The sequence below is a fragment of the Gobio gobio genome (genome assembly GCF_949357685.1).
Source record: "Gobio gobio genome assembly, chromosome: 2".
Classification (NCBI taxonomy): Eukaryota; Metazoa; Chordata; class Actinopteri; order Cypriniformes; family Gobionidae; genus Gobio; species Gobio gobio.
In genome coordinates this window covers 36,923,675-36,949,626 of record NC_137098.1, presented here as the reverse complement: position 1 = coordinate 36,949,626, position 25,952 = coordinate 36,923,675, and the positions used below count along the sequence as shown (strand labels likewise).

Sequence of the window (25,952 nt, the reverse complement as noted above, 5' to 3'; positions counted from 1 at the left end):
CACAACAATATCAAGTCCACATCAAATGACAATTCATGTCACATATCTGTTGTATCAAGCAGAATAACCTTTACATCGCTGCAAGGCAGAGGACATCGTCTTATCAGGTCTCTTCTGTTGAGAAGTATCTTCCCCAACCAATCCTTCACTGAATTGAGCATTACTGCCTGTAAATCTTACCCAGTGCTTTTTCACCTTTACATAATGACCTTTTCACACACTCGCACACACATCCAGACACACGTGAATGTGCCTCATGAGGCTTTCAACGGCAGTTGACACAATCCACCATTTCAAGAGCAGCACAAAAGTCGGCTCGTCTGCCTGGTTGATTCTGACCGGAGCTCCCAGGCCCCAGTGCACACCGTCACGCTTACTGTGCAGCAGAAGAAATTAAGAAGATAGTCATTTGGAAGGTATCAAAGGAAGCAGGGCAATCCTCTTTTTATTCTAGCAAGTTTGAAAATGAGATTGTTAATCCTCTGGGGCTTGCATTTGTTTTCTGTGTCTCTAAGTTTGATTCCTCTGGGATTTATGAACCATTATAATCTCACGACAAGGGAGTTGTACATTATTCATTTATCTGGGCCATCATTCCATTGTATCTCTACCTGTACTCTGCACAATGAAAGCTGAATCTAATCTAGTCTAATGTATTTATTTGGTACATTTGGTATTTACAGGCTATAAAACATCTTATTTGTTGTTTTTTTTATTCGAAGTGTCACTCAGTGCAACTTAGAGGATATTTACACTGACTCCGCCCACTGACATCTGATTGGGCCAGGCAAAATTACAGAAGACACTTAATTTGCAACAGTATCAATAGTGTAGCGGTAAGGAACGTGGATGAAAGTTTGGATGCAAATTGACCCAAGTTCGAATCCACCTTTTGCCGAACTCGCTCTACTCCCTTTTCCCCAGATCAGAAAAGCATTTATTTTCAATAAAAATAAAGAAAATATTTGAAAAGTGGATATAAAGTGTCTAATGTGTGTTTAATAATAAAGGGTTTATCAGTTAGGGGTAGGGGTTGGTGTAGGGAGTGCTCTATTGTCCCAATAAGGCAGTATCCATTTAATAATTGTAATGAATATAATTTACATCATTTACACTCTGTTATTATTGCATACCGTTTAGTGTACAACAACACTAGTAGTATATGTCACTATTTATAAGTATAAGTAGCACCTATCTACTATTTACACTTATTGCAAAGAAAACACTGCTATTTTTACATAGTGTAAATGGAATCCATTTCTATTTTCACTTATTGTGTAAATAGCATCTATCGCAGAAACATCACTATTTTTGCATTACCTGAATAGTCCAAAAATTCTGAAGTGAACAGCATAGACTACGTTCTGTCAGGGCATCTGATGTTTGTAAGCTAACTTGTACATTTCAAATTTGAGTGTACAAATTTCATCAAAGTAGCACAAATATCAGCAATTGCTTTGAACTACAGCACTGCTATTGATTTGTTATCTTTGTATCTCAGTTTAATCAAAACTCTTGCTTACAATCAATAGTTCCAGCGGGTCTAAAAAAAATGCCCGTGGCACAACAAGAATCAAGGAAAATTCTTAGGGGGGAAGATCCGGTTAGATGGGAGGCTGCTTAACTATTTATAGCAATAAACTGCAAACTAGTTGGGAGGAAATCCGTCTTCTACCATGGCAACGAGACAATAAATCTAGTCGTTTAACCTGCATGGAATGGATGGAATTAAACATTTAAAATCCAGAAGGCTAAGTGTTTTGTTTCGATGCCTAGCATTTGTGTTGAGCAAATGCCTGATCCTTCGGTCAATGGTTAAAGACAACAGAATCATTATCATCTGCACATGAAGAGACGCACTCCTCCATAAATGTCACCAACGCGTTGATTTATCCAACGGCAGGGCAAGGGTCAGGGGTTAAGGCTCAGAGGGGTTCTAACTGCTGCAAATGTTGACATTAGCATCCAACTCCCAGGGCATTCACTTAAATCGTCATCTCTCTTCTTCCCTTTTTTTTCTCACATTTGTAGACTGGACAGGATTAGTGGCTGATGACAATCATGACATATGGCAAAGCTAGGCTACGAGCCAAGATCCAAATCAACCCACGCATTATTCTTAGTTCATGCTCTAGCAAAAGAGTTTCATAAAAAATGCATGGTTGCTAAAACAGCTAGAAGTCAGTGCACATTAATGCATTTTGCTTTGTGAGAGTGCATATCTCAACTGTGATGAGAGCTGTCACATCTTGATGCAATAAAATAATGGGAGGGGAACGCTTGCTTACCCACAGGAGTCATTTTCTGAACGCTGGTTTGAGGATGTGCATTCTTTAAACACCTGACATTTACATGCATCACACATCAATCAGTCAAAATAATTCAATCAAAGCTACACCCTCCTACAAGATGCATGGGGAAAACTGAACCAAAATGTATGCTAACATCAAAAATCTGACAATACATTGTTATACAAACAATGGCTTTTGTGTTTGGCACAGACCACTTGAAATTCATATCCTAGCATTTATATCTTATCTTCAATAAACAAATAAACAAACTTAAAAGAAACAAAATGCAATGTCATCTACAAAAACATGACTTAAACAAGAAATTCTTCTTTGCTTATTCCCAGGCTGGATTAGTCATCTTTGCACTGACAAATGGCATTTATAAAAATCCAGACTATGAACAGAACAAGACAATATGAGAGCGAGAGTGAGAGCATACTGAAGAAAATGTCAGTCACGTAATGGAAACAGTTCTCCCATGAATTCCACATTCTGCATGTGTGTGAATCCCTTTGGCAAACTTTTTTTTGTGAAGGTTCCACGGTGGCTGTTTGATTCACAAAGGTCATGCTGTGAAAAAAATAAAAATGCTATCCTGGAAACCCAAGCGGAAAAATTATTTAGTTAAATGGACGGGATTGCCTGCAAGCTTATAAAGAAGAAAGTCGTATACATGTAAGTGCTAGATAAGTTACAGTGGTGTGGTCAATGTTGCTAAGTATGTGCAATTTAGGTTCATATTCCTGAAGTCATTTGTTTAAAAAAAATATATTTTTTAACTTCTGTTTAAAATTGAAATAAACACTGGTGATGGTAAAATACCAATAACTCTTATTTCTTATAACATAAAATAAATCTTAATTTGTGTGAAGTTACTTCCACAATATAATGATATGACCTAAAAAAAAACAGCTTCACATAACCAGCTTCATATGTATGGCTTTCTTGATGTAGAAAACCTGCTTTCTATTTGTGATAGTCATTTCTAAACTTCTGCGATACATACATCATTGCCAGATTCACATTCTTCTATTTCTGATAAAACAGAACACATTTTTAGTGTCACTCACAAAATGTTGCGAAATGAAGAAGCAACGTAATATAATTTTGCAGAAATGTCACCACATTCAGGCACGTTTTTCCAATGCCCCCGCCCCATTTTTTTATTATAATTATTATATCAATAATTAGTTATTAATTATATATTTTATACAAATTGTAATTATTTATATTTTAGGTTTTTATATAAACATAAAACAAAAATGTATTTCATAGAGTTGTACTTTAAGATGCTTTTACTATTATAACAGGTGAGTTTGTTCTGGAAAACCTTTTTGACAAATACATCACACAGTAAGTGCTTGTTATGACAAACTGCAGAAACCCTCAGTCTTTCAGCCAATTAGAGAAGGAAAAGCACTGAGAGAAACTCAGTGTAGCCTTCATTCTTACACGTCGGTATATGCTAGAACAACGGTTGAAGATGGAGAAAGTTTAAACTATGAAATGCTATATTCTCTGGGCCCACAAATGACTCCTGGTGACATATTGAATTTCATTTAGTGCTACACTAGCATCAAATCAACTTTGGGAACCAGGAGGCAGACTCACAGTCACTTCTCCAAACTCACTGAATATCAATGATGGCTGCAGATTCTATACAGTAATGAGAGTACATGAGAAATAGTATTGGAGGAAAGGCAAAATGGAGTTTGAATTAACAGACATATCATCACCATCAAGAAATATGACTGGCCTAACTATTCTGTAAGCAGACGCTCTATACAATTAAACTAGGGATGTGGGTTGGCTGAACGACTAGACTAATCCCCTATATAATTAGGCTGGTTTCACACTCAACATTAAAACACTATTTTATTTTATTTATTTACTTTACATACAGTAAGATGCATTCAATACCAGGTATATGGAGCGCTGCGAATTGGAACAGAATGTGTTTTTTGATGTTGGACTTTTTTAAAATATGTATGCTGTATGGCTATATTGGTGGTGCCTCAAAGGAGATGGATTTAAAGTCTTTTACGAGAACTATGTTCAACAGTGCACATTCTATCAATTGCCGTTCTGGCACCCCCATCCAAACATACTGTACAATGCGACGTACATGCACATCACATATTTGTTATTTGTATGCGTTTCAAAGCCTTGCCAGTTAAACTTTTTATTTGCACACTGACATAAGTTTTTGCATGCACACTAAATGCCTGTCACACATGCAGCGCAATTACTGAACTAAGTTCTCTTTCACGTCTTATTGAGCTCAAACAGTCACATACGCACAGGTTATCATAAACAAAGTAATTGATATCTTAAATGAATGTAAACTGTTTGACGGATGCGTGTCATTAGTATATTCGATATTTGCAGTAGGTATTAAAGTGATATCAGCCTAATATCCACTGCTGTCTGTGTCATTAATGTTAATCAAACAACAAATACTAAGAGAAAGTCACTCACTGCTCTTGAAATAATAACTTCTATAGCTTTAAGAAGCAGTGTATATTTAGTTCATACAGTGAAGTCAATTAAGTGTTTTATTGGTAACACTTTACAATAAGGTTGTATTAATGCATTAGTTAACATGAACTAACCATGAACAACACCTCTGTTCAGCATTAGTTAATCTTTGTTAACGTTAGTTCATAAAAATACAGTGTTCACGGTTTGTTCATGTTAGTTCACAGTGCATTAACTAATGTTAGCAATATTTTAATAATGCATTAGTGAATGTTGAAATTAACATTAACAAAGATGAATAAATGCTTTATAAGTGCAGTTCATTATTAGTTCATGTTAACTAATGTAGTTAACTAATGAACCTTATTGTAAAGTGTTACTGTTTTATTTTACATTTGTTTATTCAATTTGTGCTTGAATGCTACTGTCACGGTAAATACACCTACTGCAACTGAAAATATTAAAGGGGTGGTAAACCACGATTTCACTATTCTAACTTTAGCTAGCGTGTAATGTTGCTGCTTGAGCATAAACAACATCTGCAAAGTTACAACGTTCAAAGTTTAAAGCAAAGGGAGATATTTGCTTTTAAAGAAATCAGTTTCTAAGAACTACAGCAAACGGCCAGCAGGCGACTACAGACATTCCTCCAGGGTTGGTGACATCAACAGGCTCAATATTTACATAAACCCCTCCTCCGAGAAGATTAAATAAGGGGGGGTGAGGCCATTTTGTATCGCGGCGCTGTTGTGGTATAGTTAGGCTGGAGTGTTGTTGCCGCGATGCCGAGGAAATGCTGTTATTTTCATCCGGATTGCAGGTCTGGGGTACTTGCTCTGTTCAGCCTTCCTTGGGACGGGGGTGCGTTGCAGAGTGTTTAACATACAGCATGTTATATGCACGTGTGTTTGAGTCAGCGGGGAATCAGGCGCGCACAGGGCTCCTGCAGCACATCTAACAGAGGAAAACATCCACCGTCTTCGCGATTTCAATGCCGGATTTGCACAACGTCAGCTGCGTGAAAAAAACACTGCCGGTGCGTGGATGCACGACGCGCGCGCTGCACATTTCATGGAGGACAACACAAACTTCCACAAACTTTGCGAGTTCAATACAGGATATGCACAACGGCTTGTCCTGAAAGCTGGATTTACAAACAGAAGCTGTTCACGGGCCACAACCTGTAAGTCTGATTTATATTTCATCGATGTGTTTTCCTGTAATAGGTTGTAGCAAGGAAGTAAACAGATGACAGCGCTGTTCTGCAAACCAGTCTGTTAAATGCTCATTCATACTTAACGTTATCCGACGAACACCTAACGTTACAAACACTAACGTTAAAATCTCAACAGCGAACCTGACATTAGTGTAAATGATTCTTTGATTAGAGCTTTTATGTATTGTTTATCTACAGGCATGCTAAACATGGTTCTGTGTGTGATTTGGCTAACTTACTAGTTAAAGCCAGTGCTTAGTGTTCGTTTTGGGTTAATAGTTCTTGCGACAGATATTTGGCTATAATCGTTCTAAAAATACAAAAGTTAAAGTGCCATTCAGTAGCGATTATAGATCCGCAGTCTTTACTCTTGAGGACTGAACAGGTTCTGCTCGATCATCTTCACTCAAATGTTCTGGGTCTGATTCGGGCTCATTTGGTTTTATTGACGCCGTTGTTTCTAATACTGACCAAAGCACAGCCTCCAGGTAAGGGGCGTGACGTTTCCGACAACCGTGCACTGAAGTTAGCGAATCAGAACACACTAGGCCAGCTAACCAATCAGAGCCCACTGTGTATTTTTGAGGGACTGGCTTCATACAACCCGGAAAGCATCAGACCGTTTTACAAGGAGGGACAGAGCAGTGTAGAATAAAGGTCAAATATATGAAAAATAAGGCAATTTTTTTTAAAACGAAGCATGAACACATGTTACAGTGCACCCCACAAACACAGTCAAGCCTTCAAAAGAATGTGTTTTACCACCCCTTTAATGCACTGTTTATTTCATTTGTATCTTATATTGTATTTGTCCAATTATTTGTCATGTGCATTTTTGTTCTTATTTTTTATAACAAAGATCAAATTATAGTACGATTTTGGTGGTATCGCCCACTCCTTCTTTGGCCCTGTCCTTCTTTTTTTTTTTTTATTAGTTATATGTACGGTTAAAATTTTAAAATATGGAGATTAGTTTGGCTGTACTGCTCAGTCACTAGCAAAATAAAAAATAAAAACAACAACAACAACATGACTATTAATCGTTGATCATGATCCTGTCTGAAAAAAAACATGATATAATTTTTTTTCCATAACGCCCAGTCCGATTAAAAACTGACCATCGCTGTCTAGGACACCACTGTTAGCATATATCAAAGCACTGCCACTAAAATATTAATACTAAAAACTAAACAAAACTAAATAAAATAAAATTTCCCTTTCAAGGGACCCCATTCCTACAATATAAAAGCCAGTCAGATGTATATAATATTATAAATATATGTAAAATATTATCTGAAAATTATTTATTTTCTATTAAGTTGTACATTCTCACATCTTTTTTCTACTTACTTTTTTATTATTATTATTATTATTAGAATACATCTTTAAACATGAATGAGCCAACTTTGAAAACCCCCAGACTAGAACATTAATTGATTATTGTGATTTAAAATAACTCCATGTGACCATGTGCATAGCTAAAAGGAAATGTTGTTTTTTTATTAGTCACTACAGAACTCAATTAGAAAATACGACAAATGTGGACTCATATCGCCAAAGCTTTGATGCAGATGTTTGTCTAGACTTGCAAATGCAAGTAGAAAGAAATCTGCCAGCATATATATATATATATATATATAGCCAATCACAGCCCATTGAGTTTTGCTGTTCCCCAGCTGCAAGACTGCAAATCTTAAGGCATGAGAAGGGTAATTAAGAGCCTAGTCGTGAAGCCTGGCAGAGCAAGTTATCCTCGTAATTACAGCGAATAGGACCTCCGATCCACCGTCAGCTTGAAAAAAAAAATGCTCTAGCTCTCCTTCACATAAACATGAAGACCTGCCAAAAAATAACTGAGGTACACATTTCAAATAGAGGTATCTCTTTAACTAAGCATAGACAGTGTGTGTGCATCTGACAGCTCAGTTATGTTCTGTATTTATGCACTGCATTTCTATGTGGAATATCTTATGTGGTGTGGTGCAGTCCAACCTCAGCGAATCGGGACAAAGGATAAAATTGGGTTTCGGGCAAACATGGAGCACGGGTGGACAGATTAGACTTGTTTACGGGGTAAATATGCAGGTCACAGCTGTGAGGAGCCGGTGCCACAGTCTTCATCTTTGCTACACGTAACAGAGCAGTCCTGCCAGACACTAGTGTTGTTTGTGGCAGAGATGTTAGACAGAACTAAATGACTCATTCTCAAAGCTCTGTGTTTTCAGGAATTATGAGGGAAGAGTTAATAGATTTGAGATGCACCCAGTGTTATTCACCTTCTGTCTTTGTGAATTTCACAACAAAAAAATATTCATAATTTATAATCGCTGTCCAATTACAACCATTTGAATCGGTCTGTTCTGAATAGCAATGGCCAGAAATGACCCTCGGACCTAAAACACACCAAGTGTACATTGTGAAAGGCAGTGTAACAGAATATAAAAGTCAAAATATGATTGAAATGCACAATAAAAAGCAACCTTAAAGGATTCGCAAAGAGACAGAACACTCATCTATAGCTCTGCATCCCAACAACACCGTCTGGGCTTGATTCCTAGCACTTCAAACCAGACGGGTGGACAAACTGCATAAATAAGCATCCTCAAACACCGTGCATGGCTCCCAATACAGGCAGCGCAAAAAACAATATCTGCCACCCAATCTCGCACAGACTTGAGGAACAATCAAAAGCTTCTTAAACACAAGCATGGTTGGCGCTTCTGATTGGCTGCTTACGTGCATTTGTGAGAGAAGAGGAATAAAATGTGCAGACTTCTTTAATCTGCTTTTCTGTTGGGAAATAGGGACACGATTCAATTAGTAATCTAAGGACATTGTCTTAGTTACGAAAACATCAGCGATTCAATAGCAGAGAGAAAAAAGTCAAACAGCGAGGTCACCTTGTCTAACCGACCTCACTCGCCTTTATTCACCTCTAACGATACATATTCAGTGAAGTGTTGATAAGAAGACATTTTCAAAGTCGAGCCATATTCTAGCTTTTCCGCTTTTTGTATGGGAGACAACAGTGGTGTGAAATGAGTGGCTGATGAATGGCTATCCTCTTTTCACAGCTAGTCATCTATTCTGGTTTTCCATTTCTTTTCCAGGCTATTTTTTTTCTCCTCGAAAGGAACCTCGAGTGAGGGTTCAGTCCAAGTAATGACTTTGTCCCTGATGCCTCCAACCCGAAGCATCATAACAAACAGCGTAAAAACTACCTGGCATTTTCCTGTCTGTGAAGAGGCGATTACAGAAGCAAGCATGAAAGTTAGGATTTATACAACTTTGCATGTCTGTGTGTGTGAGAACAACAACATGAGGTTAAAAAAAAACGAGACTGTGATTGCATTGGTAATATATGTAAAAGTGGAGAGCCACAAAAGCTTAAGGAAAGCATGGGTCAATGGAACGCTGATATTCCTGGCACCACTTCTCTCTCTCTCTCTCTCTCTCGAGGGTGATGTTTATGGATAAGCTCTTGAATATGTATTCCACAGATTATGAGATGTGCCTCAGAATGACTGTCCTTTATTTCCACTGAAAAAGGTCACTGACCCTCCGTTGCCGGCGATCACCTGACTCGAGACCAAATTAAATCACTCCACTTTTCCTCCTTGACTGTCATTTATTTTGAAGAAGAGGCTCCTAGTGCATCGTATTACCTGTACGAAAACCCGCAATTGAGGGAAATTCAATATGCTTTCAACATGCATTTAGCCTCTGCGGGACTGGTGTCAGATTTGCTATTGTGTATATCTGATAAAAAAGCAATGTTTCTCCTGGTATGCTCATCAAATTATTGCAGTTCCACCTATCTGACCCTAATTTTGTAAATCATTAGGTTTTTATTATTTGTCTATAGTTCTTCACATCAAACTGCAAATTATTTTCTCCACTCTGGTGCTTTCTAATAGGATTTGTGCAGCAGCATATTTGATTGTAGTAATCTATTTACAGAAATCTTTAGAAATGAAGAGAGCTAGAGAACAAGCTGTGAAAATTGTAAATTGCTATTAAATGGGGCTTTGTGTCTGCACGTCATTGATGCCCTGTTTGCATAGCCGAGGTGCATTCTGATAAAATCATCATTAATAGAAAATACGGCCATGCAACGAGCCCAGTGATACATGGGAGATAAACCAATATTTAGATCTAGGCTGGGAGATAAGTAAAGGACGCTTGAAAAACTATCCCTCTTCAAACCGAAACAAGCATTTGTAATGAGATAAGCCTGAAGGTAGTCTGCTACGTTTTTAATTCCTGAACTTTTTGGGATAATAATGTAGCAGTCAATATAAAACTTGTGATTAATTATGACTTGAACTTTCATGCTAGCAGCGCATTATGGGTTCCGGGAGCTAAACTAAAAAAATAAATAAAAAAAACATCATCTCACAGAGATAAGGCATCACCCCTTTCCTTGTGATAAGAACGTACTATTTTTCTTCATTCTTTGGCCGTTGTCATTGGAAAGTGACCTATAGAATGCACATTTATTTATTTATTTACAGAGTTATTTATTTATTTAGCTCTATTTCTTTCAGCACTCAAAAGCTGTGAGCAGCTGAATGGTTATCTTGATAAGAGTAGGCCCTGAGCTGCATGCGTTGTGACAGCCTCCAATGAATATCAAGTGACGTGAGTCACAGTCTGCAGCCATTCCGGAGGGGATGAAAAAACCCTTCCATTATAATCGCCGCCTCCTTTTAAACAGCCATTACCTCGGGGCGCAGTAGCCAGAGGTGAGGTATAGGGGCGCTGACATACACCCACTGTCGCCCGCCAAATTAAAAGAGGCTCTGGCCTGTGTTCGTGAATACTAAACGCATCCTGGAATGCCTAATGTGGATTTGAGTCATTTGCTTGGACGACCTGAGGAGAACGGAATTCATCCACAACCTTCTGTGCGTGCGATAATAAAAAATGAAATCAATAAGCTTGAATTTTCAATAAACCGCTTTAAAAGGGAACAAAAGTGTAAAGAGTCACTGAAAAAAGATGTTGGCCGGGCTGCTGAGAGAGAGAGATTTTTAGAGGACGGTCTGGCTTCTGTATCTCACCCACTTATGGACGTTCCGCTAATCGGCAGCAGTTGAGCCTCATTCATCAAGGCAGTGGCTCTCACACCCCTCACTCCTGGGGGAGAGGCAGATGTAACTCCCAATGTGTGCTCCATACTGTGGCTAATGACTAAATCTGTCATTTTCGGCATTATAAAGGTTTCTGTTTTTTTATGCGTACAATCTCCATCATGCTTGATTTGTTGTGGTATGCTAGATTCAGTGGCTTCCTGGTCATTTTGCCCAGCAACCCTCCATCTTTCGTTTTCTCACTCCTACTCTCATTTTCAGTTTGGTCTTTAAGTGGCTCTCACTGTCATTCTTTTCCCACGTCTCTTTCTTTCCACAATCATTTGCCCAATTATTAAGCAGACTACAATATGGAATAATTCATGAAAATGAATTATTCCAGTGGTTTAATGAAAGCGAGCCCAGACTCGCATACTCTGACTGTATAGACACAGTAATCTTCCATAGTTACGGTAAGAAGTCAGCGATAATGAGAGAATATATTACACTGAACACTCATTGTGTGTAACCTAAAATATAATACACTACTGGGAAAGCACTTTGAACCGTAGATTGCAAAGCTATAATTAGAATATATACTAAACCCCCTTTATATACAGTATATATATAAAAAAAAAAAAAAAAAGTTGTCTGCTTATTATTTTTTGTGTACTCTGTGAAACATTTGTCAGGATTAATTGATGAACAGCATTTATTTCAAATATAAATCTTTTGTAACATTATAATATGTCTTTACTATATTTTTTGATAAATTTGTATGCATCCTTGCTGATTAAAGGGGTCATGAATTGAGAAATCGACTTTCCCTTTGAGCTTTTGATATATAAAAGGTCATGGTAATATAAGAATATCCAGTAAGTTTCAGAGCTGAAAACTTCCTTGTTAGTCAAAGAAAAGCTTTTATTGAAAGCTGGCTCAGCAAACGATCAATCAGCGAATGTGCTTCCCTGTGACGTCAGAGTGCAGTGAAACGCCGCCTCAAGACCAACACCTAATTCTGTAGCCCCGCCCAACGACTCATAACCTGACATAGATAAATAACATAGGTCTACGTGCGTGGAGGTAAACCGGATCGAATTTCCAAGCAATAAACATGCAGCATAAACTATATTCGGATTCCAATATTAGGAATGCATGGTTGAACTTTATTTTTAATGAAGATCCAGCTCATATGGGGAAGACATTGTGTGTTGTTCGCTTCATTTCACTGTGGATTTGTTTGTAAACAAGAGACTGGATTTTCAGACAGAATGAGATTAAAAAATGATGATGTGTGCTGAATCTGACAGGAATGGTGCAACACACTTATGTGAGAAAAACATGTTTTTTATGTGACAGTATTGCATTGTTACAGGTCGTTTGATATCTACTGATTATGTGTCTAACTAAACATAACTTAACATGCTGTCACAGGGTAGAGTATGCAATTTGAGGTGTTGTTGGTTCATTGTCCTGCGACGGGATCAGACTCGAACATGTATGGGCCAGGGCTTGCAAAGCCCGACGTCCCGGGGCTATGTGTTTTCAAGTCGGGCTACCAAAATGTATAACCGGCCTGCCCGATGGGCTATCTTATATAGAGAAATAATGTGCGTTGTTCACTCTCTTGACTTGATATTTGAAGGAAAATACAATCATGGAAGCTGATGCACGTACGCACGTGTGTGTGTGTGTGTGTGTGTTAGTGATGCACGGTTCGCGGTTATATCCACCGATCGAGCGGGCCAAGTAATAAAAAATAACATTCCAATGAATTGCGGGTGGATGAGAGATAAATCATTGTGTTTGTTTGATAAAGACATTTTGCGAAATTATCGAATTCACTATACCTTACACTTCGTAATACATCATCTTTGTCTACCATAAAGACCCAGCTAAAAACATATCTATTTAACATAAATTTTGGATAATGTGGCCATATGTGGCCTTATGTATGTGTATTGTGGGTATGCAAATGTATTGTAAATGTAAATGTATAATAATGTACAATGTAAAGCGACCTTGAGCTATGGAAAGGCGCTATATAAATAAAATCAATTCTTCTTCTTCTTCTTCTTCTTCTTCTTCAAACTAAGCATGTTTAACTAAGCATTACTTCCAAAAGTTGAAACATGAGTTTAAATGGATAATTTAATTGCTCAGTGATTCATTTAAATGAACTGATTCACTATAATGAATCAGACTTCTCAATACTATATGTAACAGAGGTTTGCCTCTGATCATACTTTTCCAAAGTTGCAGGCATAATAAAATATGATAAAAAATACAGTGTTGGTAAAAATGTCCTTGTTAGTGTTTTGAAAAGAGCTGAGCTATACTGTCATATTACTGAAAAATGTAGTTTGTAGCTTCACTACTTTTAGCCAATTACTGGCTAACACTGAATACACGTTTGTGCAGTTTTATTCCCCTCTCCCTCTCATTTTCATACAAAATTCTTTACCTGCTGCTCCGGAATTTGGTAAATTCATAGGCCTACAATCTTTTTTTCAAGGGGTGCACAAACCCTATGCATTTCTCCACAGATTTAAGTGTCTTTTTAAAATTTTATCCCTGGACTCAGTAAGGTGCCACTAGCCAGTCATAATCTGTTATTGTGTGCCTGAAACCATGTGTGATTAATTTCTCTTTTAAATGAACCGTCCAGCCCGGTTTGGCATTGGGGCCATGATGGAGCCGCACTATAAATGGTTTATGTCATGGCTTTTGTCAAGCGCCTTTCCCCCGCAGCCTCGCTCAGTAATTGAAAAGCCACCTCCGACAGAGGGACTGAGCGACTGTGTTTGCAGCATACTGACGACGGGGACCGGGGGAAAATGGCCCGAGTGGGTCTTACCACCTCAGTGTGAATAGCTACCCAACAGGATTTCCAGGGACACCTGCACTGACCCATAATGACCCACCGGGCACCCTCCATCCAAGCAATAATGTTTTCTGTTCAGGCTGGACGGGAGGTGGAATAACTGGATGACGGAATGAATAACAATGTTAATAATGTAGCTCTCGTCGAGCTTTGTGTTAGTATCAGATGTGTTCATTGTGAATTTGATTTAATCTCAGAGGCGACTATATCTGTCAACGTGGCCTCAACAGGCATGTAAATCGCTCTCTTTTTCGTCCCCTCTCTCGCTGTTCTTAGCCTCAGGATTTGCTTTACTTCCATACAGAAGGGTTGTGATAAATGATAGCATCTGCCTGCCTTCTTCACCACCTGCATTTATAAATTTCTTATGGGGGCTCGCTGGGAAGAGGCTGGCACTGCTGTGGAAACTGCACATTGGAGAAGAAATAAATAAATACATTTTAAGAAAAAAAAAATAGACTCTACATAACATCTTTCATCACAGTGTCTTGAATGCATAACTGCAATTGAGTTTTTCTGAAAAGTTACCCAAATATCTTAGGTTCTGACACAATTGGTCAGCTGAGACAGATTGTTATTTCAACTAGGTTGCAATTATCAAATTACAATTATCCACTTTGCAGACACTTTTATTATACGCATATCAGTAAGATGTTTTTGAAAAAAAGTTTCTTAGGCTCACTAAGGCTGCATCTACTTGATCAAAAATATAGTAAAAAAGTAATATTGTGAAACATTATTACAATTTTTGTTTTCAATATGAACATATTTTAAAATGTATTTTATTCCTGCTGGCATTACTCCAGTCTTCAGTGTAACATGATCCTTCAGATATCATTCTAAAATGCTGATTTAAGTTGTGCTGCATAATGTGGAAACGTGAATAAATTTTTTTTTTTTTTTCATAGTTTTTTGATGATTTGACTGTCCAAAGAACATTATGTTTCTGACTTAGAAATCTTTTGCAACACTGACAAATCTTTAGTGTAATATTTCAGCAATTTAGTGAATGCAAATAAAGGTAAAAAACCCTTAAAAATCTGATCTCAAAATTTTAAATGATACTGTAAATATAATAATAATAATAATAACTTTATTTTTATATGGCACCTTTAAAGTGAACTTCTCAAGGTGTTTACATGGAGAACAAGATAATAGTTCAAACAAAAAAGGGTTGCATAATAAGAGAATAAAATCAAATAAAAGCTAGCCTAAAATATGTCTTAAGATATAAATAAATTATAAACATGGCAGCATTTAAAACCTTTCTTTTAGTGGTTTACCATGTGGGTCACATCGGGAAAGATTAGTGTTTATGGAGTGATCAGATAACAAACATTTTTAGACCATGATTATCATTCATCACTGATCTTAATACTAGGTATTAACATTTTCTGTTAAGCTGATTTGAAACCACACACATTTTTTAAAACTGCACTAACAATTCTTGACTTGACCTAAAATTCAGGTTAAAGAAAAAAATAAATAAAACGTCTGCAACCCAGAGTTACTGCCTTCTCTATCAATACCCCACTTCCAGTGACAATACGCTGTGCCCTAAATAACCCTCAGAAGCAGAAAAACACCTCTAAGTTAAGAACTTATAGAATTGTCAGCTTTCATGCCACTCAAAATCTCCCGTTTCCGTTGCTGCTCGAAGCAGTGCTTTTGAAATCCCCCATTTGGTGACGCACATGCCTCAATTCTTTGTTAAGACATTTCTGAGAAACAATGCACACTGGCTCATCCTGATCTGTCCCTGTATAAAACACAGGAGAGTTCTGCAGTTAAAAGCAAACCAGTTCTTTAGCTCTTAAATTTCAGCGGCAACTGTTCTGATCAAAGCATGTATGCGAGAAGCAGAAGCAGAATAAAGAAATACGTCGAGTCGAATTACTTTAGTATATATATATATATATATATATATATATATATACACATACACATACACAGTATGTAACAACTGACATAACGTCAAGAAGTGTATGATGCAATTCATAAGCAACGGATAATATACTCTCTAGGCTGCACAGTCCATACACACATTCCAGACTGTTACCAAGAAAAGCCCTTCAAACACAGACAGCTGTCAGGTCAACAATCACGCGAGTGGGCATCAAAGAAAAGCTGGTTTGCTCTGGGGTAAGAGGTGCATACAGAAGGTGAATGGGTGAATGGCAAACGAAGAAAAAGGACTGTGCGGATGGGAACAGGTCTTTCTGGCATAAAATAAAAGACAGTGTTTTACATGACAGTTGAAGGAAGTACAGCTTGTTTGCTCTTCGTGGGAGTGGCGGGATCTGTATTGAGGGTGGTCTTTAGTTTAGGTCCCCCTCTACACCGCACCGCACTGTCCTGGTCGCTCAGCAGGGGCCGGGCTCCTCCATTACAAGCCGGTTCGGTTTTACGACGCCAGGCTAACTGTCATGTTAATGAACGCCTTGCTGGCCTTCACGAGCCCTGTGTCCTTGTGGAAGTGACAAGCGGTGTACAACGCTTTACCGTTCTCACTGAAAAGGCCATTACTTCCCTTCTCCTCCAACAGTTGTAGTGCTAATGTTCAACAGCCTAATTAGAAAGGGAAGCGGCTGCTTTCCTTAAAAGAGTGTCCACCCATGGGCCACCCACAATGTCAGGCAGCTGGAAATAATTTCTGCCTTTACTGTAACCTACAAAGCCCAGCAAACAGGGGTCAACAGGATGTGGACACCAATGCATTAAATTATAACAATTAAAACCTCAGGCTGGACGAGTCCCTGAGGCCCCTAACTATTTACTACAGAGCTTGTCCGTGACAGAAAGAGCTCTAAAAAGAGCTTTCCTGACACAACAGAATTTACAGAGGTGTGAAATTAAGTGCAATTTGGCATTACAGTGATCCAGCCCAACCTAATATGCCTTAATGCTTTTTCCTGGTGCAAGACTGAAGAATGATTCAAAAAGGATATAAGCAATAGAAAAGCTGTTGCATCAAAGACAAACAACCCCACAAATGGAATGGAAATGTCTGCACTACAGAGGTAGCACAGCAATGCTAGAAGATTCCTGAGGGTTCCAGGAGTGTGAATGAGGTTACTGATGCAAACACACATTGACAGGTACTAAACAAAAATGGGCCACTAGATGGAGGGATAAACGCTCCCTTTCTGGTGCATTTGGTTTTCATGTCTGTTTTTTGTTTTTTAGTTTTTTTATATATTTTATGATTTTTTACAGAAAACAAACAAACAATACAAATAACTGAGTATAATGAGTGAGTATATATTCGTTGAATAATCCATGAAAAATACCATTTATTTTACAGGTTTAAAATGATCAGAAATCAAGAAAAAGTCAAAATATTTCAATTAGCATATATACAATTAGAGAAAAGAGAACCATACCCTACTAAAGTCACTTTGTCCATAGGAAATGTCTTATTATATTCATCAGTCACTAACTTTTCAAAAGGTAAGAAACGTAACATTTGTTGGAGCCACGTTTTAAAAGATAAAATTAATACTTGAAGTAGAAAATTTTGGAAATCACCTGCAGGTTTACAGAAAAGCAGGATGCATTTTCTTTCATACTCAGAATTTATGGTCATTATAGTTTCTTTATTTTAATCTGAACTTGATCATGCACTTAATTTATTGAGTATATCTGCACAAGATCGTGTAGAAATAAAGTATTGATTTGGTAACATTATGTAAATGTTTCAGAAAAAAAGTATACAGCTTAAGATAAAAAAATATGATATTCAAATAATTATATTTGATAATTCAAATATTATACTTATTAGTAGTACAGGCTGTTGTTGGTATGATTTCCATATCTTCCTAATTTTCACAATGTCTCTATAACCCTTGAGCATTTGTGAAAACTTTGCTATGAGGCTGGTTGAGGTTAGACACTGGTCAGTTCGAAGCGTCTGCCTCCTGGTCTTGATCTCGCCGGCAAGGCTGAAGACTGAATCCGCCATTGTGGCTGCCTGATAAAGAGATTAGGGCACTGTGAAAGGAGGCGGGACAGCATCGCCGTGCATCTGAGATGCTTAGCTGAAAGGCCCATTGTAGGCCCAGTACACATCCTGCCTTCCCAGAGTACTTGACAACCAAAACAGCCAACAACAGAATTCCTGTGTCAAACAAAACGCTCCTTGTCTACCCAAAGGTTTATCTGCCTCATTTACAAATGTATGCCTTTGTGACCAAACCGCTTCCCATTAACCCAGCCACTAGAAGCAGAAATAAATAAATTATTCACTCATTCCATGCTATTTTTGTTGATCTCAGGGTTAAAAACAAAAATGACACAAATAACGTTTCGAGAGAGGGGCTGACTGAATGCCCGTCTCTCTTTAAAACGTCAATAGGAAGAAAAAGCAGGATCCGAGAACATGTGCTGCGACTGTCCCACTACTCTTTTGAGCATATCTTTTTATTTTTTTTTACTAAAAATTGGATTAGCATATCATGTCAAAAGAGTTTTGGAACACCAGATGTTCCAGCCCAATTGAGTTCATACATATTTTCTCTTTCTTTCCTTCTTTCTTTCTTTCTTTCTTTCTTTCTTTCTTTCTTTCTTTCTTTCTTTCTTTCTTTCTTTCTTTCTTTAAAAAAAAAACATCCTTATTGATTTATTTGCAATTTCCCTCTGAGGAAATGAGATCTTTAGATGGTTAAATTTAGATAAATACGTGTAATCAATCATGCAGCTTGTCCTAATATAATTCTCTGGAAAAAAAAAAGAAAAAGAAAAAAACGAAAAAAACTAAGAGGTATAATAGAGAAACTAATATCATTTACATATCTATTCAAGTCTACAGATCCTGGCAGAGAAAGGGCAACATCACAGCCTGAATATGGGGCCCTGCGATTGGCTAAAGTAAACAAAATTACTGATTACAAACCCCCGGGATCATTTTTGCATCATAATTCATTCGAGACTTCCATCCAAAAGTTAATATGAGACCTTGGAGATCACAGATACACAGCTATGAATGCCAAGGACTGCAGAAGGTTATCAGTGCCGTACTTGTTAAACTCCCAAGCTCAATTTATCCTACTTATTATGTATAAACACAAAAATTGGAAGCCTTTATCCGCATACCTTGCCTGAAATATTGGCCTACCAGGTTATTCAACAAATTCTTTTATCGTCCTCATCATCTGTTCCATAAACCTAGTTTTCTCTCACCGTTTGGGAGTTGCTGTTACTCGCAGCCTTTTCCACTGTTCTTTTGGTAACTGAGTTGTAATTGGCCTGCTTGTTATTCACTGTTGACAAAGCCCCAGTGGTGCTAGATTTGGACCTCTTGTTTTCTCTGAGTGAACCAGCCAAACGCTAGCATTGTGGCCAGGTCTTTAGAGAAGGCTGCCCATCAGATGGTCAGTGGAATGGAAAATAGCCTGATTCTTCACACACTATTGTGTCAGCTTAGGGATTAAAGGGATGAATATTTTATCGAGGCCACCAAAATGGCCAGGATTACGCAAAACTAAGTCCGGGAGGTGATGAGTTACATCTTTCTTCATTTCTGCCAAAAGAAATGACTGTCCTCTGAGGTCCAAAAAAACAAACAAAAAGCTCTGTTGAAAAGAAACATCCTGTGCGGCTATCCATAACCATACACATCACACGTGTCAAATTCGTTTTGTTTTGGAGGATTTTCTCTGTCTTTCATCAGATAAGAAAAAAAGGCTAGTAGAGGGGAGATGAGTGACAGAAAAAGGCTGATGAGGTGGTAATTTAACATGGAAAAAGCCCAGGTTATGGCTGAGTGGAGGAAAGGGCTGTGAGATGAATTCTGACGAAGATTGGCGGAGATAGAGGGAGCAAAAGAGTGGGCAGTGATGAAGAGAAATAAAGAGATGACTGACTGAGATAGACGGGGGGAAGTTCAGACTGTTTTCTCACAGCCCGTCTGACATTTACAGGGCCAGTTTGGAGGAAAGAAGCTGGAGGAAGCTCTTGACCTCCACTTCATTACAAGCCCAAAAGACCCTCCACCACATTAAATATTGAGAACAGGTGAGGCAGCAGCTCTGAGGAAATACAACAGAGTAAAAGGACAGCAAGCAATGAGAGAAGCATTGAACTGTGAGAACAGCAATGCACTTTTCCTTTCTCTCTCTCTCTCTCTCTCTCTCTCTCTCAACAGCAAACTTAAAATCCAATTTCATGCCTCATGTCTTAAAGTGAGCTAATTTTAAGAGATTTCCTTATACGATTTTGTTTCTGCATTTCAACAATCTGCAGCAATATTCATTACCATTAAGTAGTAAACAATAAGCCACTTGAACATTGCTTTGAAAACCCATGTGATGGCGTAGAGCTTGCAAAGCGTAAGAGACAACTCTACGGAGGCAAATGCCAAGCATTAGCCGCTGTCATCATGACTGCCATTCTCTGTCTTTTTCTTTTTGCTCTGGTAATTTCTGGGCTGGTGAGGCAACAAATAAATATTTAAAAAAAGAAAAAAAGCTATGATTTACCCACCCCGCACGCTCAGAGACAACCCTCCATGCAATTCATGTTGTGCGAAATTACAACGATCAGGTTGTGAGTCAAGGTGTGCTCTTCCCTATTGTTTCATTACATTCAAAGACTTAATTAGACAAAAGAACAATGAGTATCTCAGGGAAAAGTTTAATTGCACAAAATCGTACATTGCCAATAGCACAGTGATAGATAGGAGAGTTTGGAGTAAGTATTAGCGTATTATGCAAATGCATCACCATATGCCACCAGATAATGAACCAGGAGCACTTAACACTCTGATTGCAGGCTATGGTTGATCTGTAAATTAAAAGATATTAGTTCACTTTCAGAAGGAACAGGAGGGGGTATTTGTGATCCATTTGTGCCGGTGCGCTCTTTCTGATTGGTCGGCGAGGAATGCACCCCGTGCTCATTGTCTTCAGTGTCTTGAATATTAGTGTGATTGTGCATTGTGGATGGGCTTAAACAGGGGAAACCCAACAATTAGCTTTATTGCAGATGCAAAGAAGGAGTAATGGAGCGTGCCATTGCAGATCAGTTCATCCTCCCACCCCTTTCACACTCCAAAAGGAAGAGATCTAAACCTGTGCAAAACCCTTAGCAACACTAACCAGATGGCTGGTATCTGGACTCACAAATAAGCTGCTTGTTTACTTCCAGGATTTCATGGAACGACAGGAAGAACTAATGCATAAAAAAACATATTCATGCAACCACATGTTGTCATCCTTATGTGTAGTACGGTATGTGAGGAATCAAAAATTAGTGTGCTTACTGTGTCTAACCCATCGCGGATGTTTTATTATTGGTAGAACGACTGTAATTCAAACTGAGAGGAAAAAAAGAAGGAGGGGGTGTTCAAGCACTTCTGTCTTAGGATGCATTATAGAAGAAAAGGTTACACGTCTAATGTCTAATTGCGCTTTGTGGAAATGGGTTCAGGATAATGTTATCTGCTGTTTTGCGGCCAAGCAAGTCTGAGAGAAGAATCAGGCCTATTACTGGCCATATACCTAAGCCACATCACTTATGACCAGTGCTTTCTTTCTAAAGGTCAGCTCGATGAGAACGCAGCACGATTTGGTATTTTGGATTTCAAAAAAAATTATTTCAAGAAGTTTTTTAATGACTAGGTCTAAATATGTAAAAAATATGGTTCCATTTCAAAGAAAGGACTGAATAGATTAAGAAAAAATGTGCAATTAAAGCAACAGCAAAACACATTTTCAAACCTCACAGATTCTAAACGTACTAGATAATCCCTCCCTCAATACAATAAACGAAAATATGTCTCTCGTATTTATAAAAAATAATTTAATGAAGGCATTCTATTTTTCTGCATCTAAATGAGAAAAATAAATGCAAGCAGGAGAACACTAATGGAATTGAATAATGTGTAAATATGTGCAGTACATTATATGCGTTGTTTCATCCATAAAAGAATAGAGGATACAACAGTCAGAGAAGGTTGAGTTACATCATGGTCTTCAAAGGCAAATGTTTAAAAAAGCAGTGTGATGATATAGTGCTAGATCAAAGAGTGTTCTTGACATCAGAAAAAAAAAAGGATTTCCAAACTGCTTTGACAAAATATACTTGGCTTGTCACACTCCAGGCCATCCTGAGTAAATGAAGAATATTACCAGTGAAGCCTAGTAAAACCAGCAAGTCTAGACAATGCGTTCGCGTGTATTAATTCATAATCCAATGCATTTTCGGAGCAGCACATTAAACTGGCTTCAGATTGCCATCATTTCGATGTGAGATAACATCACACCATAAAACAGCACCAAACTGCAACCGATACAATGTGATGGATCGTCTTATGTTGTTCATATCAATTCATCTTCACGTATCTCTGTATCACTAAGATCCTCTCAGGTGTTGTTCATTAGGCATTTTTTCCACTATCTCAACATCTCCTCTGCATTAGTTGTGAGATTATGAATTATGAGTTGCCATTGCACCGTAAAGCAAAACATTCAAAGAATGAAAGGAAGAAAAGAAAATCACCCCTGCTCTAAAAGTTAGCATATAAAGGGGTGTATGATTTTCTGCTTTGCTAATTGCTCCTCATAAGGGTGAATGGATGTATTCCACGCACCCACGCAGTGATTAGTGCAACCACGTTCACCATGAAGGCTGCTTTGTATAAATGAAGCTATAATTCTCTGCTGTGTCAAATACTCTTAATAATTCTTTGATGGGGAATTAAAAAAAAAAAAAAACATCCAATTTATTTTCCTGTTGCCATATTTCATCCACCATATTTCAAAGTGTTAATTGTACACTCTCTTCATGACTCTTTGTTAAAGCACTTAACAGCTGAAGATGAAGGCCCCTTTTCAAGCTAGCGATATGTATAGCTTGAAGAGGGGCCTTCATCATCATTTGATCTTTCTTTTATATACAGTATATAAAATAAAGATCAAATGAAGTAATTTTAGCAATCGGTATATGAGGGATGCCCAAAGCAATCACCAAGAAAAACCTTTACACAATAGAAAGTTCACTCATACAGTACCAAGCCACCAGTCAGAACATTGTATTTATGTGTCCCAAAGTCACTAACAGATGGCATGAGATTCCTGTACTGGAGACAGTTGGCACAAACAATTTGGCCCTGTCCAAGTGCTGGTATAATCATCATTATGCTGCGCCTGAGTAGAAACCACCACAATGAGACCATACTGCCGAGGAGGCTGCCAGCAGAATCAGAAAGACTTTCTTCATGCATGAACATGACTGAATTTACCTAGGTGTGGAGATTAATTTACCTTTTTTCTAGCAAAGTCCAATTGATGTGCAAAAGCACTGTAGGTCTGGTTGTAACTTCGCTTTTGCTTTTCAAAAGATCTGCTTTAATAAAACCTGAAATCGAAGAAAATGGACTGATCAGATGAGCTCCGAAAATCGGTTCTAGTTGAGGTATTCTTTTCTTTCATTGAAAATTAAACTCAGCACAGGGACCTTGTTTGGCTGTGGCTGGTGGTGGAAAAAAGGGCTCTTTGAAAAGCTTCACAAGTCACCATAACAAATGCCTTTATTTGTTGAAAATGACTGAGTCTCTTCCTCTATCGACCCGCAGTGATGTGGGACCGGAGCAGCGCAGCACCCAACACAATGCAAGAGCAAGATACCGAGGCTTCATTTTTTTTCTCCCTGCACACAACTCCAAGGTGGTAATGTGACACCAAAGGTAACAGAAGCCACTGACTAGAAAGATGTTAATCCTGACAAAGTGCCACAGCATTAGCCAGGGCCTCTGCTAGATTGAATTCTGTCTCCCTGGGGAGCATGAGCAACACAGACGGTGGCGCTCAATCTTTTTGAGTGGCCCTCCGAGACAAAACTGTGGTAAGCAAACTGGGCCAGGGCTGAAAAGAACAACAGCACCCTCTATTGAATGCATGTGACTGCACATGGTGTTCTTTAATCATTAATACTAATAATAATAATAATAATAATAATAATAATAATAATAATCCTCACACATTTATCTCTACGTATTGGATTGTTTGAAATTTGGACTTAATATTTGTTTAATATTCGTATAGCCTACTTTGCATAGGCCTATCTCTAGGCCTATAGATGTAACTGCCACTAAGTCACAGACATAATATATTCTTATACCTATCACATTGCACTGAGTCTGACAACATATTTCTACAAACAAAATACAAAAATGAAAAAAAATATTCAAACCTAATTTACAAATGTAAAATCCTCAGCACTCCGATCCAAACACACACACAAACACACACACACACACACACACACACACACACACACACACACACAAACTAATTCGCTTCACTGAATCACTATCTTGCCAAGTTCTGCGTGTCCTACAGAGGAAATACAGAGCTGATATTGTTCAAAAAAGGATTTGTGTAATGATTCATGGTGTGATTCTCACAACAGGGGGTATATGACTGTTTTTTATGCCCGAGGTTGTGCTCTCTCACCACCCGCACGACTCCTCCATTCCCCACCGTGAATGCTGAGGCGTCGTGGATTCACTCCAGCGACAGGCGACGCGCATTCCCACAAACCAAAAACTCGTGACGGGGGGAAAGCCTCATCACTTGCCTATTCAAAATTCTTCTTGAATAAATTAATAAATAAATAAACAGGGGACACCACGGCTGTGCACTAGATGGAATCGTTATTCTGGATATTAGGCTATTGGAGCTGCATGGAAAGTTGTGCCCAACACAGTCAAGCGAAAGTTCCTAAAATCGAATCAAATAGCCTAAAATAAGATAATAATGACGTCGTATAACCAATAAAAATAAAACTGCAGGATATTTCTGATCATCTCTCTCTCCTTTTTTTTATTTTTTATTTTTTGGCTCAGGCTCAGTGGAACGCAATGCATCCCCACCACGTCGTGCTCAAGATCGTGAAGAGCAGCTAAAAACTAAAAGTTGAGCTTCTCGCATGAGCTCCGTGGTCCAAATCGTTCTGAATGTCACCAGAAGCGCTCACATTTACAACTGGCTAAAGTGTGTATGGTTTACAATAGGTGTGCAGTCACTGTGTCTGCTGAGGGATGGAGAAAACCTTTGGTGAGAACGGCTGACCTGTCCTCACCATCCCTCTGAAGCCAGCTCTTGCAACCCAGCGTTGATATGATGCGCATTTCAGTCGTAAACACCATCACCACTTCCTACCTTTGGACACTTTCAGACACGACACCGGTTGTCCAGTGGTGGTCCCAACAGCGGCTAAACGCTGCCACTTCTTCTCTTTGACCAACAATCAACATCCAACAAGAACAGTCTGTGTATTAGCACTCCAGACGCAGGGTCCTCCTTGCAAAAGTCCTCTCCCAGAATTGAAGCAAAACGTAAAAGCCCCGTTGATTTCTTTCTTTCTTTTTTCCCTTCTTCAAGTAAGTATCGAAGACTGGTGAAATATAACTGAGGTATGTCCACGATCAGTCAGGTGCAGCTGCTCTGCGCGCACGTTCGCTCTGCTCCTCTAACAGCCGGAATGATGATGACCGGTGCGATGCAACGCAAGTAGGATGTGTGTGTCTTACTGCCGGTGACTGTGTCGAGTCAACCCTCCTTCTCTCCCTGCGTTTCCAGATGGAAGCAGTTTCTCATCTGTCCTGTCGTGCGGTCCCATCTGAAGCGAGCGGCCAACGCAACTGTTAAACCGGCCTCTAAAATCCTCCTCCAATCAAAACAGGCGGATGAAAGCTGAGCCCCCACTGGGGAAGGAAAAACCGTCTCGTCTCAATCAAGAAATACATAAATAAAATCAAATACAAATTTGAAAAGTGACAGAATTCTCATTGAGCTGATAAAACGAATAAAGATCGTTTGGAAAAGCATAATATATCGTTTATTCTCGCACTCTCTAAGCCTCTTTAGTTTAGTTTTATTTAGTTGACATGATAGCCATAGCCTAGGGAAAACCGGGGACTGTGCATATTTTTTTTTTAACTTTTTCCTTTTTCCTTTATCTATATTTGATATATTACACATTTGTCTGATACAAATTACTTATCTAAATAT

At 38.4% G+C, this 25,952-nt stretch overlaps 1 protein-coding gene across 1 annotated transcript in view; it reads right to left on the bottom strand.

Moving 5' to 3' along the window:
* cdh11 (cadherin 11, type 2, OB-cadherin (osteoblast)) overlaps window positions 1-25,569 on the bottom strand; it is a 57,605-nt gene extending 32,036 nt beyond the window's left edge. Inside the window, exon 1 of the mRNA XM_079810915.1 lies at window positions 25,101-25,569. The gene's annotated coding sequence lies outside the window, so the exon portion shown is untranslated. The remainder of the gene's footprint in view (window positions 1-25,100) is intronic.
* Between the last annotated feature and the right edge of the window lie 383 nt (window positions 25,570-25,952).